This window comes from Gobius niger (genome assembly GCF_951799975.1).
Source record: "Gobius niger genome assembly, chromosome: 20".
NCBI lineage: Eukaryota > Metazoa > Chordata > Actinopteri > Gobiiformes > Gobiidae > Gobius > Gobius niger.
Window position 1 is genome coordinate 13,472,460 of NC_136871.1, and position 16,398 is coordinate 13,488,857.

Genomic DNA, 16,398 nt, shown 5'->3' on the forward strand with positions numbered 1-16,398 from the left:
GTTATAAGCTCAGATAAGGCATTTGTTCTACTTTAAATGCAGATTTTACTTGTACATGGTAGAAGTATAGGGCTGGTGTGTTTCCTCAGACTGTGTGTAGAGAGAGACTCTCTAGGGGTTATGTGTTCCATGAAGGTGCCCTCAGAGACAAAACCATCGCCCGCAGCAGCACAAAGCCAGCTCCCACTTCAGCACGAGCAACTGCAGGTTAGTTCACAGAACACAGTCAGGACACACTTCTGCATGTGTGTTTGTCATTCGTCACTGAACATGTTTTTAACCTCAACAGTCAGCACTAGCTGCACACATTGAAGAGTTATGGAAGTAATTTCAAGGAAACAAACGGCCATATGAATGAACCCATAGTGATTCATTATGAGAGTAATACTGTATTTCAGCAAAGCAACAACAGATGGGAATATTATTAAACTAAACTATTACACAAAACAGCATTTCTCAAAGGTACAGAGTAGGTTAATATTGTCAAATTGTTGATATCATATATTATCATAATTTGATATCATGTGTAAAATAAACAATGCCAAAAATGAGCAGGTTTTCAGCAGTATTGATGATTTACAATCAAAAAACCTTAAAGGGGCTAGATGCAAGTTAGTCATTTTACACTCACTACTGCCACCTCAGGTCTTATGTGTAACTGCAGCTTCTATATTAAGCTCGTGCATGACGGCACTTCGGACCCGTTATAACACCCTTTTGAGTGACAGTGCAGGATTTTAGAGGCAGTTGTGGTGAACAGGTCTGGGCTCATTCTACACATTAGGACATGGCTGGAACATGTAGGGGGAGGAAAATACTTAGTTTTAACATTTTTAAACACTGTGTATAGTCCCTTTAAATTAAACACAATTCTGACTTCTTCATTGTATTGACAAAAATAAAATGCAACTACTTTTATGAATACTTCATAAATAACACAGCTTGTTATTTTGAATTGGACCTTTAGTTTCAGGTTTGTTTAGTGATGTGCAATACCAGTATGAACCCGTTAACCTTTAAAACTAGATTGTTTCTTATTGCTGCTAAAATATCAATGCTTACAGAATTAAATGTGCTTAAATCTAAACATCAATACTTCTGCATTGATTCAAAGGATTGAAACCAGACCAGTTTTTATTCAAGCAAATCTATTTAAAATAATTAATAATTCTACTATTCTACTATTACCTGAATTAAAAAAAGTATCCCTTGTTCAAAAAATGCAAAATTCTATTGATAAGAACATTGACAAAATTATTACAGACAAAATTACTAATTGCTTCTGCTGAAATAGTCGCAGACTGAACACTAAATCATGTGAAGCAGTGCTCCACTTTTGGGTTCGTAAAGTTATTTGTGTGAACGAGCTTCAGATCTCTACCACACAGACACTTTGTACTTTTAGGTGGAGAACAAACAGCATTTTGTGAGAAAGAGGTTATTTTCAAACTCCTGTGTAATGCAAATGAAGCTGAACACATCCCTCCATTTCGGGAATATGAAATGTTCCTGACTTTTTTTTTTATGCCAGAGATTTTAAAGGAGGAATTTGCTTTGGATCTGTCTTATGGCACCCTACGGTTTTCATACAGCTCCTGTATGATTGAGGGGAAAAGCTCAAGCTTTGAAAACCCGATGACATCAAGGAGACAGTGACATATTTCCTTAAATAATCTCAAAGTTTGTTTATTGTTTAATCTTAAGCTTGTTGGAGTTACAGCTCTTGTGTGGAGGTGAGGAGTGCACGGAGCACACATTGTACAAAGTGATCGCGGAGCACAAAGAAACCACGCCCAGAGCAGAGCAGTACATCTCACTATTATGCAGATAGAGGGCGGCCTATTTTTGCCAGTTCAGAAAGAAGAATAAGGACAATTAATTAGCAATAAAAAATAACCAGTGGTTAGTGCCCTTGCAGGCCAGAAAGCTGTTCCAATATTGAAATTATATTCATTGGTATTGTTCAAAAATAGCATCTGTTTACCATTGTTTACCATTTTACTGTTGGCTCTCGTGGGGACTTAGCCACTTGTTATTATTGATGCAAAGAAAAAACACTAATAATGGTTTTCTGATTATACTAGAGCACAGAGCTAATGTCCTTTGCATTTTGACCCATTCTTCACTACTGCTATGTTCTTATTTATTGGTTTATTTGGTTGGGACAGTGCATGTTCATGAACATACATGGGTCTCATGCATGTAAACAAGCCACACCGGATTGTAGCCATGGGCTAATTTCCATCCGTTGTTCCCCCTGCGCACTCTCAAACACACTCTCATTCATCCTGGCCTATTGTACATGTTTTTTTTTTCCATAAAGGTTGAGTGCCTGCAGTACATTGCAACATCTTTTAGCTTTTTGGGTTTTTTACAGATCTTAAGGATAGGGCTGCTCGATTATTGAAAAAATAATAATCACCATTATTTTAGTCATAATTTAAATCACGATTATTCAAACGCTTTTTTTTTTGTTGCCTTTAAAAAAAAGTCTATCTTTATTTTATTTATTTATCAATCAAAAAATATGCTGAATATTTTCTGTTTTCTGAACAGTCATAAAAGATTGAGGATCTGTTTCCCACCTGCCCCCTGCTGGCCAGCCCTCACACAACGCTGTTTGTTTTTATGGCAGGCAAAAGCATGAGCCATGGCACGTGAAATACGAAAGGGAAATAATCCCAGTGCCCTGAAATAATGCAAGTTTGCTTTGCTTCGTGAAATCGCTATGGATGGACAAGCGGGGGGGCATCCTTAAAAATCTTTTCTTTTCTATAATAAGTTAAAAAGATGAACATTCTCATCATCAACCAAACATTTACTAAAGCATAACTATTTTTGCAATGCATTGTGCTGAAGTGCTTTTTTGTCTGTCTAGTCAAGATTGTTGTCTACTGTATTATGTTGTTGTTTTGTAACCCTGTCTTGGTGCTAGTTTGTCAAATGTATTGTATCTGTTGAAATGGGCACGTACTGTTTGACTTTTTGAATAATAAAATAAAATAAATATATATATTTTTCCTTTTTCTTTTTTTTGTTTTGATTATGCTAATTTTGCAATCGTTTAGTGTAATGATCAACATCGTAATCAAATTTTGATTAATTGCACAGCCCTAGGTAAGGAAGCTATTGCTGGATGCTGGAGCATTGTGGAACTGGAAAACTAAGAGGAAAGACCCCAGACATACAGAGGACAAGCAAACATAATCATCTTCTATCACTTTCACGCTATATAAAGCGCAAAGCAAACTGAACTGAGAAACTAATATATTCAAGACCTGCCTTTGTTCCATCCATCCAATGTAACAAAAAACCACAGAAGTGTTTAATAGAATATATCACAATAATGCAACATTCCCAGCACCTACAACCCCCTCTAGTTGTGTGTAGTCTTCTAATACGCACTCAATTAAGGCATTCCCGAGGAGCGCGAGTGTGCAGCCATATTTGAATGAGGAAACGTTTGGCGCTGAGGCAGTGAGACCCCCACAGAGCGCACCATGATGAAACCAAGAGGCCTAGAAGTGACAGCATCAGAGAACAGCCATATTGCTCTAGTATGATTGGATTACAAATAGGCCTTTTACGCAGCCAAGCAGACTGGATTAATAAAGCAGGAAATGGAGCTGTCTTATTGAGAATCTTTTGTCTGGCTTATAAACGAGCACGACGGTGATGCTGCAGTGCGATTGCGATACAATTTCACAAACTTGTTCCCAGTTTAGACGATTGTTTTTACCAGAGGTTGTCAGAGCAAATCAGCCACGCGGCATCGATGAGGCAGCAAAACTTTACACCACATGCCCTTCCTGTCACAAGCATTCTACCGTGACTGGACTTGCTCGTGGGAGATTCTTTGACCGGCCCTCGGGCTGCTTCCACAACATGCGATCACCATAAATGAGAGCATTGACTATACATTTCAATCATACAGTAGCTTGTTTTGTATGGTATTTGACACTTAAATGACCTCACCTCCAAGTGTGTTTTGAAGAGGCATTTTCTTGTGATTTGATTTTTTTTTAGCTGATCTAGCGGGGAATGGATGAAACATATTTGCATCTGCTCATCGTGTTCAAAGTTAAATTAAACTTCTAAATGAACAGTGCATCAGGGTTAAAGAAAAGCATTCCCTATTCCAAATGTGGGTGACAAATATAAAATCCAGACTGAAAAATGAGCGTGAATCTGGTGCTTGTGACAGTCTGCTGCACACATTTTACCCCAGTCTCGTAAGTCTCGCTGTGCTACGAGTGAGTGATAGAGGGATTTAGCCAATCACAGTAGAGCGGCAACTTTCAGAGGAAGCCGATAGCTTAGTTGAATTTTTTTAAAGGCTTTATGGGCACATAAATCATGATAAACTCAAAATTGTGATCTAAGAAACCCATAGGTTTATATGCATCTCCTGATTGCATTGTGTTGACTTACTGCACTGTACACCTACACATAGCAGAGATCTACTACAGCGCCAAATTAACTTGAATGTGGCTTAAAGGGGCTAGATGCATGTTCGCCATTTTATGCTCACTACTGCCGCCTCAGGTTATAAGTGTAACTGCACCTTCTATATTAAGCTCGTGCATGACAGCAATTCGGACTCGAATTAACACCATCTTGAATGACAGTGCAGGATTTTAGAGGCAGCTGTGGTGAATAGATCTGGGCTCATTCTACACCTTAGGACATTGTTGGAACATGTAGGGGGAGGAAAATACATCATTTTGACATTTTTAAACTCCGTATAGACTCTTTAAGTGAAGTTCACCCTGGAGAATTTGTAGCCAATATGAAATAAAATGACTAAGGTTTCCATTACATTATACAATATTTACTTACATGTTTGCAGACTGTGTTTCACATGCATCTAAAATGTATGGGGAGCTATTTGGAAAAGACGTGAGAGCGACTGACCCCTCCACTAATTTAACTGATTTCCAAATCAATCTGGCCAGCTTCATATAATAGAGTTTCTGTGTGTACTGTATGTCAAGTGCTAGTTGGCTCCCTATGGTCGTAACACTAATCTTAACAGGAAGACGCCAGAGTGAGGTGCTTATGTCTAACAAGCTCACAAGAGCAACACACATGACAAGTGTGTTTTCTCACTTCACAGAACATGTTGTACCAAGCCACATTCATCTGTACAAAGAGCCACAAAAGATGCATAAAATAAAAATGACCTTCAAGGCAGATTTCTCAGTAACTTGACTGAAAACCGGTCAATTAAACTTTAATAGCACACATGTAAATGCTGCTGTCCCGGAATATTTTTCATGTCACTTCCATGCTTCGTCACTGCTGCCGAGCTTGTCAGCTTTCACGACAACAGACATAAAAAGGCAGTTCCATGTGCAGCTAAATGTAGGCAGGAGTGGGTAGTCTGACAGGAGCAATAGGGCCGGCCAATGCCATTATTATGAAGTAATGCCACCCGCGCATTAACACTCAGTATATTCATTATTTGGGCTTTTGACATAAGTCTGAGTTTTAATTTCACATGATACACTGGCTCAATCGGGACATTTGCCTTTGCTGTTCAGTGTCCAGTGTGACCCACTCACACTGAGAGTTAGTGTGAACATCATCAAAGCAGTTATTTTTATGTACAAACAATAATACACTTTTAGGATATGCTGCATGTGATCATCTGGACAATCTACTACATGTCTATTGTGATTCATTATTACGGCTCGTGATCACAGTGCCCTGCAATTATGCCATAGAAATTCCACAGACAGTCAATGTGACATTGCCAAACAGCAAACTTTAACTAACTTAAGATGTGCCTAAAATAGACCTTTGCAGAGAAAGCATGAGTATAGTTTAATCAAGGTGTAGCTTGCCCTGTGTCATATTGCTTACCCGCTCCTGACAAATCAAAGAGCTATCTTCCATGAAGAGTTGGAGGTTGACTTTTTTTCTTTTTACTCAGCTAACCTTTAGAATAAGTTGCACTGCTGTCAGGTTGGATGAGAAGTGGTGCTAACAGATCCCACAGAGCGCAGCCCTCCCTCTCCCCTCCTCTCTCCCACCTCCTCAGCAGCAGCAGCAGCGCTCGTGAACACTGTGCACCATCAGATAGAGACGGCACTGGCGTGTGTGGAGCACATGCTCTGCACTGGCTGCTGCTGTTATCCTCACATCTGACACTTTCCCCTGATGACTGTGAAGCCGTGCTCCATGCCAGGCTTATTTTAGATTTTTTTTTTTCCCCCATGAACTGAAATATCTCTTTGAGTTCTCACTGAGCAAAAGTTATAGAAGAATGCCACATGTGCTTAAATTGTACAAACACAACTTCTATTATTATGCATATAGTGTGGAAGCTATCATTGTTTGTGCATATACAATAGAATATATTCTATTATTTTCTAACTGGTTAGCAACTATTATTGAAGGCCAACTTTTTTTCCCCACAATAAATTACAGAAAGTGTAACAATCTCCATCGTCATCATCACCCTCTTAGTCAATTGTCATTGAAAAACATTATGATTGAAACTAAACATGTTGTCAAGAATTCCTTTCAAGAATTGCTGGAGTCCTGCTACATCCGTTCGACTATCCTCACTTAATGCCCGGAGCTCCTAGCTTAATAGATCTCAGCCCAAACTTCCTGTGGCGACGGGTGGTCATGGTCAGCATAATCAACAAATCCAGTGAGATTAGTGAAGGCGGGGTAAGCGACAGGATTACCAAACATCTGCACTCATCTGGAATGCACCCAGAGTACTTTAGTGCCACCATGGCAGTCACATAACCGAAACACCATACCAGAGAATCTGATCAGGATCAACATAATATACTGACACACATACCGCCCAAACTACTTTGTACGCACATTTTCCAATGACACTGTTCTCACTCCCACCACAACTATAAACTGAACAAATCTGTAATTTCAACAGAACTAAGAATGCATGTTTTCCCATACATTGTTTAGAATCTTAATTCAATGGGGATCAACCAGCTATATTCATTAGACTCTTCACTGTATAAAATCATAACAAAGTAAAATTATTTTCAAGAAAGAATAGATTCTATTGTATAATAAATCAACCATGTGGTACAAATGATTCACAAAATCTTTACCAATAACCTAATTCCAATTGACCTTAGAATAACAAGTGCAGTAGGACGTTGAAACAACAGTTTCATCAAACATACTTTTCAATCTCTTGGATTAATGGCACACTGAAGGCACACTGATGATAATAATGTGGCCTATCAATTAGAATTAAATATTACTCCTGGGCTTTATGAAAACACCAACTGATGCGTTCACATTTGCAAATGCACAGACCCAGAGTCCTTACTTGTTCTCTCATACTTTACCATGATGCCCCCGTTTTGTAGCACGTACAAGTTCACACATGTTGGGCGTGCACATCATGCGTGAAAAGTTCGGACGATGCTCCGTCTCCGTCCAGTCCCACACGACAATCGGTAGACGTCTGAAAATAATGGCAGCAGATAGACGCGCCTTACCTGTCCCAGCTCTGCACGTCCTCGCTCCTCACTGTGGTCCCGTCCTGTCCTCAGACACGCTGCGGTACACAAACATCACTTGAGTGCTGCAGGCGACGCTCCTGGACAGAAATAATATCCGCGACACTCGTGCGTAAAATATAAGGCGGACGGTGTCACGGCTCAGCCGTTGTTTGTGTCTAGTCCAAAATAGCGTCCATTCCTCAGTGCGCCCTGTTCAGAGTGAGTGGCGGCGGAGGCTGGCAGCGTGGCGTCTCGAAGGTTGCATCTTGGGAAGTGGTGGTGCTCCTGCGGATGCGTCAAGCAGCCTCTCGCGTGTTTCTTTCTCCCTCCCTTTCCCAGACAGTTGAGCCCGTGCACACCGGGAGACAGGCAGGCGCGCACACCCAGGCAGTTCACAGAGGAGAGAGAGTCAGGGGGCTGTGTGTTGTCTGCCTCCCTGAGCACAGACTTGCACAGCGCGGGTTGTCCGAGCGGAACACACCGCCTCGTCTCGTGTGTCCCGCTTCAGCAATGCTAAAGTTACTGATGCTGCTAATGTTCACGAAGCCAGTGTAAGCCTACTGGTAAAAATGCTCTTTTGGTCGCTCCTCTTTGTAAACCGTATCGTTTTTCTTCGCAGTTGTCCACATTTTACGAGGCTTTGCAGGTTTGAATTTATCTTTCTTATTACTTCACTGACCTTGGTATGAGTTATGAAATGGGATCTGTGCGTGGAGAACAGTAGTCTGTTATTTCAAAGGGTCAGTTAAGTAAAACCAATATCAACGCAAGATTAAATTAGTCAATTTGTTTGTTTGCTTTGTGTGTTTGTTTAAAGAGATTTTGAAACACTACACAAGATTGTTTCACACAATGATCAGTGCAAACTACAAATGGAGACCGTATCATCATTTGAGATCAACAATAATTTTTAAGAAATACATTTAAAATCCAAATTCAACAACAAAAGAATATGCTGTTCATTGTTGGCAAAATAATGAAAAATGAAGAAAACGCAAATTATTAATAGAAAAGGGTTGTTTGTGACACAATTGCACCTGCAGTCCTCTCAGTCTTTGATTGTGGATTCATGAGGATAAAACGTTTTCATGCAATTCAACCTTAGACTAATTATATTGATGCAACAAACAGTATTTTTCACAGAGGCAAAGGCTCTTGATTCATCATACTCGGCAGATGAAGTGTGGGACGTTTCGCCTCTCATCCAAGAAGCTTCGTCAGCAACACTAAATATTTACGACCGTATGAGCGTTGTCCCCCACTTAACAAATGTTTGATTATCAATAGTCCCTCGGTGGTCCGAAATCTTGTATGTTGTTGACAAAGCTTCTAGATGAGAGGCGAAACATACTCGTCAACTGCAGAGAAAAGACCCAAGAACCTTGTATGTAGGTATTGTTTCCTAAGAGCACTTATGAGCAATTACGTTATTTATTTAACAGTATTATTTTGTTCACATTCCCAAGATAACATCAAGATTGGGGTACAACACGGACAAGCAGTTGTTAAAGGGATAAGGATCCATTTATAATACTGTATGTATATTTATATATAAGTGGCTAAAGAAACATTATTATACACTGTCCCCAAAAATAAAAGGTCCACAGTGTTAACAATTTCAAAAGAGGGCTTTGTCCAGTACAGCCTTGTGTCCACTGAAATAGACCCCAAAGATAGGTTCAGGTCAAAGGATTTGTGCTTCTGTTTGTCAAATAGGTGAGGTTACCTCATCGAACCTCGTCACCACACCCACTGTCCATTTCCATAAGCACAGCAGCTGTCAGCTGTTGGACGGGGCTGTGGGCAGCGTCTGCTGTCCGTCCTGTTCCTCTGTGTCAGAGGGAAGCTCCAGACACTATGATAGGTCATCCCCGCAGAGGGCCATTACTCAGCACTTTGACTGAATTAGCACTGCTGAGTCACTTCCTTGACGACCACAATTACCCTCTTATTAAGAGTATGTGAGGACCATCCATAATGTTGGCCCAAAGAAGTTCAAGCATGTTTGGAATAAGTTACTTTATTGACAAGTGCATACACATGGGGAGTAAGTGCAACAATCAAGTGTTTTTAGGCAGAATATTATAATTATTTCATAATATTAAACAGTGGACAACTATACATATCAGATGAAAGCGATTGTGCATGTACTATCTTACCTTTTTTTTTTTTTTTTTAGAGAACCTGTGAACAAACCCCATATTAGCTTCAAGATCAGGTTTATTTCACCATTTGGTATTACAGTAATGGCATACATGGTAAAGAGTAATGTCTTTACTTAGATATTGAGTAGAGTTCTGCTGTTTGTAAAATGAGAAAGGACATAAAAAGTACAACCTTTTCCCATGCAGTAAAAAATATTTGTGTTTTTTGTGTGTGAAGAAAAGCGTCTACATTGCATGTTTCTTTTCCATGCTTCCCATTTCAAAGGTGTACTTTAATATCCTTATGAAGAGAGAAGCGCTGGTGGAAGTATTTCCATGAGTAAATATAAAAATGCTCTTAGCCCTAATTGGACACACTTTCTGCTGGTCCAGAATAACTCCTGTGCTGTGGCCACAAATGCAGAGGCACAAAATGCAAAAAAAAAAAAAATACAAACATGCCCAAACCGCATTTGACAGTTTAAAGCCTAATTCTGAGGTGTGACTTTGGTTGTCACTGTGTGCGATAATTTATTCCCCAAGGAAAGCCTGTTTAGAGTCTGCCTCTGCCTGGTCTCATAAATACTTTTATAACTTCTTTAGATTTTTGGGCAACCTACAGCACTGCAGCACATTTGTTACTGAGCAAACTTTTCAAAGTGTGGAAAATGATGCATTTATGTTTGCCGTAAAGTTGTGAAAAAAAAAAAAAAATGGAGGATAAAGTTGGAGCTGTTTGTGACTCAGGCCCCAGTTGACGATAAAAAATCTTTGGCAACAAGTGCGGAACAACCTTTAGTATTGCCTGTAAATACAGTATTGATTGGTCAGTTGGAAAAGCCCCTCAAGTCTTGTTAAAAACACTTACAACGTGGATGTTTTTTTGTGTGTGTGAGTGTGATTTTATTTTACTTACAAACTTTTGTGGTTGAATGCCAAATTTTCCAGCCTTTCATGAGACAACCCTCGCTGCTCAGAAAGAAAACAACCACTTTGAGAGTACGTATTTGACAAAGATTTGTGCAAAGTTTAACCCCTCCGGCAAAACCACATCACCCAGCCCTCTTTTTTACTGTCAGATTTGTATTGCTTTTATAATTCCCTTTTCTTTTTTTTGTACTCAGAAAGTGTCGGAATAGTTCGGTGAATGTTTAGTTGTTGAGTAAAAGTTTTGTTGTAGCGCAGCAGGGGATACACACAATTCTAAAAGAAGGCAATACAACCCATAAAACTTCAATACAACCCATAAAACAACTGAATTAAAAGCAAAGAGTGTAGATGTACTCTCAGTCAATCTGGTTGTACTTCCTGGCTGCTTTTGTAAATGGTCTCAAATGTAAGTGGTCAGTAGCCAGGAGACCACAGAGCTACTACTTGGACTTGTAAGCATGTTGTAAAATATATACATATATATACAATGGAAAAATGTGTTTAATGTTTGTGCTGTTGATTGAAAATTCAAGCTACATTTTACATATAGCAAGCACTTATAGCACCCAAATGAGACAAACGCCTCGTCTCAATTTTCCGAGCACTTCGTGATAAGCCGCCATTAAAGTGTGAGGGATTAGAGAGATCAAGCCTTTCAAGGGAAAATCAATTATTATACATGGCACGATTAGTGATTAGTACAAATGCACAGCAGCTATCCTGAGGTGACCTGCAGAAAGGGCAGAGCAGAAAGATGATGAACTCAAATATTAAATCTCAATGATGCTACGAGTGCTGAGCAGACCAAAGCAGGTTTGTACGTGGCTCAACACTGTCTCCCATCTTATCTCTTCTGTCACTACATGAGCTAAGGGGCCTGTGGGGACTAAATTAAAGGCGACTATAGAAAAACAGAGACAGTCTCTGTTTTACTATAGGTGAAGTGTTGGAGGCAGCCTTCGTAAAACTGGATCTGAAGTCAATCCAATCATTTGGTAAAATATCAATTTAATTATGGGATGTCCCAGAACACCTCATAATTAAACTGATGGAAAGGTGTAATTCTGTTTGGGTGAGAGTTAAAGGAACAGGCCACCATTTTTACATACTGAGATATGTTCTTGCCTGAGCTTAGACGAGTTCATATGTACCTGTCTGGTCTTTGTGCCCCTGGAAGAGCTTGGTCACTTCTAACTTCACCCCATTTGGAGCTATAGGAATATGCTGGGAGAGGCCAAATACTAACAACATGTTTGGTCTTTTTGCGTGACTGAGGGCACACAGTTCTTCCATACTGTGATATGTTCTTACCTGAGCTTAGACGAGTTGATGCGTACCTGTCTGGTCTTTGTGCGTGCTCGTGGAAGAGTGTGGTAGCTTCCAACTTAACCCCCGTTTGGAGCCATAGGAATACATTGGGAGAGGCCAGATGCTAACAAATTGTTGGTTGTTTTGCGTGACTGAAGCCTCTGTTCCTTTAAGAAATTAAAATGAATATTTTTATTACAAATATTAAACAATATGATCAATATATGAATATTGTAAGACTTACCCTGATGAAGACTCACTCACTCGAAACGCGTCAGTTACGCTATTAAAAGTTTATCTGCAAATTCAGAGTGCTTCAGTCTATCTCTTTCGCTTTTGTATGACACGTGTTCCTCTTCCAGAACTTGATAGTCTTACTCCACACAAAATGGGGGTGGCTTTGACTGACAGCTCCTGCTGCTCCTCCTGACTGCTCCTGCTCTGTGTGTCTTCATGAGAGCAGCATGTTTGTAGCATTAGCTGTGAAGCTACAAGAGGAAAACTGAAGCTGTTGAAGCATAAGCTCCTCCTGCTTTGTGCCGCTATTAACCACATACAAATACGTACACGGCACAGCTCAGAATTAGCCCAAATTTGGACCTGCTTTCTTTGTTTAGTTCAAGTTTGGAATTGGACCTGGTTTAGTTCTGGTTTAGTCCCAGGTTTTCTTTGTTTTGTCCAAGTTTTGTTTGGTCCAGATTAAACCTTGTTAGCATTACAGCTACTGTTTGGAGTTGATTTAAAGGGGCTAGATGGAAGTTTGTCATTTTATGCTCACTACTGCCACCTCAGGTCCTATGCGTAACTGCAGCTTCTATATTAAGCTCGTGCATGACGGCACTTTGGACACATGGCTGGAACATGTAGGGGGAGGAAAATAAAGTAAATGCACAATTATGGCACTTCACTATTAGGAAAAAAGTTGATCACAAAAAAGAGCCCCCACCGGTTACAAGCTTAAGTAGCACCATTTCAACATTTGATTGATTCCTGTTTTTGAGTTCAAAGGTGATTAGCTGAGTGACAAATGTTGAAGAGAGTGATTTGCTTACAGCTTCATGTTGGGCAAAAGATGCTTAAAATGAAGATTATAAATTATGCTCTTTTTTTTATTTTACTTTGTAGACCACCTCTCTTTAAGTCACAGATATGCAATGTTGAATGGTCTCTTCTTTTCAGAGATCACAAATCATGTCTGATGTCCAGCCTTGACAGTAGATTTAAGACCTCCCTGGCGTTGCCCTGCACTAGAGAACAGTGTTTGATACAGTGCAGAACTGCCATGTCCAGCAGCCTCATTACTCTGACTGCATTTGAACATGCTCGCTCCGGAAGATGGCGTTTATCAGGCTTTTTATCGACGGCCAAAGCGCTCGTTACCAGGGACAGACTGTATTTCCAGTTCTCTCATAATGAGGTCATGATAGTCATTCATCACATTCATCAGTAAGGGTATAGCTTGAGAGCAAGTTACAGTTCTACAGATTGCTGCTGAGAGTTGAATACAGTTGTAAACAAAATGAAATCAGGAAATAAGCAAAGCACAAAGTAACCTGTAAACTCTTTCATGTTCACTTGAATCATTGTCTTTTCCAATGTGTGCAGTACAGTGTGGAGAGGGACGAGACTGGGGTCTTTAAGGGCTGTTGGGGGGGAGGGAGGGAATCAAAAAACTGTTTGGGGGGCTTTGTTTTCTTTTTTAGTTGAGTCTCAATTTATATCCAGAATCTAGATGGTTCCATTCGCAAAGGCATAGAGTAACACATCCGATTAGCGATGTCAAGATTAAGCCCCATGAAGCATTGAAGCCTCACAGCCAATTGCATCACACATGGTTCGAAGCATCAAGGTGCTTTGCTCCACTACGCCATCATGTGGACAAGGAATGTATCAATCAATCAATCAATCAATCAATCAATCAATCAATCAATCAATTAAAGTTTATTTACAACAACACCAGGAGGACCAAAGTGCTTCACAGAAAGATGAAAACAATAAAAAGAAAAGAACACCAAATGATTGCAACCTGGACACAATTCAGTGTGCTCTAAGTATTAAAAGCAAGTTTGAAAATATTAGTCTTTAATCTGGATTTGAAAAGGGACAGGTCCGTGAGAATGTATAACATGCTGAGTGCTTGCAATAAATGGTGGGGGCTGAAAGAGTTGTGATGTAAATGTGCTTGTGTTACTTTGTTTATGTCAAGCCCAAATACACAAAATGTGAGGGGGAATCCATTTCATTTCATTTCACTGTCTCTTTGGTTTTGAATCGCGCTCCACACCCGCGAATCATTTCCTGAATCATTCATGTGGTACGGCCACTTCCCGAGGCTTCGAACGTCACCACACACGTGATCAACACACGCATCGATACGCGCTTCAATAAACACCCCTCTGGATTACTCGGCACACGCTTCGAAGCCTCGACACGATCGGCACATCACTACATCCGATACAGTAGGTGGCGGCATAGTTAGGCTGGCAGTCCGCCATTAACCTGAAAGAAGAGGAAGTCGCTGCTCGCCTTTGTGGCCAGTACACCATATTGTTTTATGTTCGATTTCTAGGAAAACTTGTTTTAGTAAAGATAACTTAGTTTGTGTCTCATTTTGGTGGCCACTCGTTTTGTTATTACGCCTACTGTGACTTGTTTTGGAGACACTTGTTTTTGTAAACCTTGTAGATACTCCCCTTTTGTTTGAGTTGTTTTAACTTTACCTATTACATAACCTTTTATTAAATTACAGCTTTATCTATTTTACATCTTTGTTTTTGTTGCGTTTTAATCCTAGCTGAGCCAAGTTGTAACAGGTTTGGTTTTAGTTAAGAATGTCTCAGTGCTTGTTTGTCTGATCTAGCATTACCCCCCTCTCTGCAGATAACCTACTTTTGTTTGTTTTTGTCTCAGATTAAAAAAAAAAAGGAAATTTGTTTTCAGGCGCTGCCTCTAAACCGCTTTCTAATTATACGCATTATTTTTATTTCTTTTTTTTTTGCCAACCCTGTGGTCATTTAGCTGTTTGTTTCAAAGAAAAGCGCTTAGATGTGATCCCATTGACATTGTGAGGTTTGAAGCCCTGGCACATTTGTGCTGAACAAATCTCACCTCCTCAAAACTGTTGTCATCTGCTTTACCCAGTCACCATGTCACCTCGGGGGTTGAATGGAGTTCTAGTGTTAGCAAGTGGCTGACTTCCAGAGCAGGGGGGGTTGCCCATTTAATAGTGAAAGCTCAGCGTTAAAAAGCTAATTTCAGCATTACTGTCAGACCGATACGCTTACATTTGTGCAACACGGAGGTTTAAAAACACCAAAAACTGTAAACCAAGTAGAGACTGCTGCCTACCAAAAAGAAAAGGGCCATAATAAGAGCTTTGGGAACATGTGCTTGACTGTTTATGTAAAATACTGTATTTAATCTCGTTTTAGACCATTACTGCTTTGTTATTTAGCATTCAACAGCGCTCAGTGTTACCCTTTCACCAAACACTGAACCTGCACCAGATCTTAAAAGATCTATTGGAGTCAAATTCAACACGGACCTTCGGCTAAACACAGTGTCCAAATGTTGCTGCGGGACTAAAAAACAGGGAGGACAGTTAAGCCTCTATTCTTCCCCTGATGGAGGAGAATAACCTTGTTTTATGGGCTGCGCCGCAAAGCAGAAAATTAGTTCCTGAAAAAGTCATTAGCAACTCGCCTGTTTTATAGGGTGACAACACCTCCTGTGGCCAATATTGTGAGATTTCAGCACCGGGCTCTCCTTGTCAGACACTTAAGAGTAAGGCTGTGAGTGGCAAATATTTACAAGTGTAGACAGTCAATGAGCAGCTGCTGATGAGCTGACTGTGAGATGAAGGTTTTGGTAATTATGTGATTCATATTGTGTAGGATATAATTGCCGTTTTAAGGAGAAGGGAACTTTTGTAATTGCTTCATTTATGAAAGGCGCCTCTTGTTTTTGTGAAGCATGTGGTATAAGCTTGACTTGTACGTGACTAAAAGTTTCTATTCATTCCATTTGTCTCAAGTCAACCTTCAAAGGGCCAGCCGCAAGTGTAGTGCTGTGTTTTTCCCCCTTTTTTAAAAGCCAAATAATGGAAATACAACAGGCTAAGATCATTATATTATTGCAGACGGAGCATTTTTCCTCCCAATCAAAAATCTTTTTGGACGAAAAAGAAAAATGCTTTTCAGTGTTTTGATTTCCCAAGACGTAGACATTTTAAAATTTGAAAGAGAAGACAGCAGCACAATACTGAAAAAGAAAACGTTGGGATTTAAAAGCCTTTTTGTGCTCCTGCATATTCAGTTTGCTGCCTAATTAAGTTCTAATGAACAGTGACAAAAAAGAGCAGGGATATTACTGACAAACAATTAGGCAGGCGCTCAAACTGTGGCAGCACAAGTCAGAGGCCAGTGCATTCATTATATCTGCCTGCAGCATATAAAAGTTTAATATTTGTTCTGGCAGAAGAGGAAAAGTTGAGTTATAGACTCTGGTGATCCAACAGAGGCTGG

The 16,398-nt window shown here is 40.0% G+C and overlaps 1 protein-coding gene across 1 annotated transcript in view; it reads right to left on the reverse strand.

Annotated features, from left to right (window-relative positions):
• Nucleotides 1-7,982, reverse strand: part of cntn4 (contactin 4) — a 149,090-nt gene extending 141,108 nt beyond the window's left edge. Inside the window, exon 1 of the mRNA XM_079578548.1 lies at nt 7,491-7,982. The gene's annotated coding sequence lies outside the window, so the exon portion shown is untranslated. The remainder of the gene's footprint in view (nt 1-7,490) is intronic.
• Nucleotides 7,983-16,398: the final 8,416 nt, after the last annotated feature.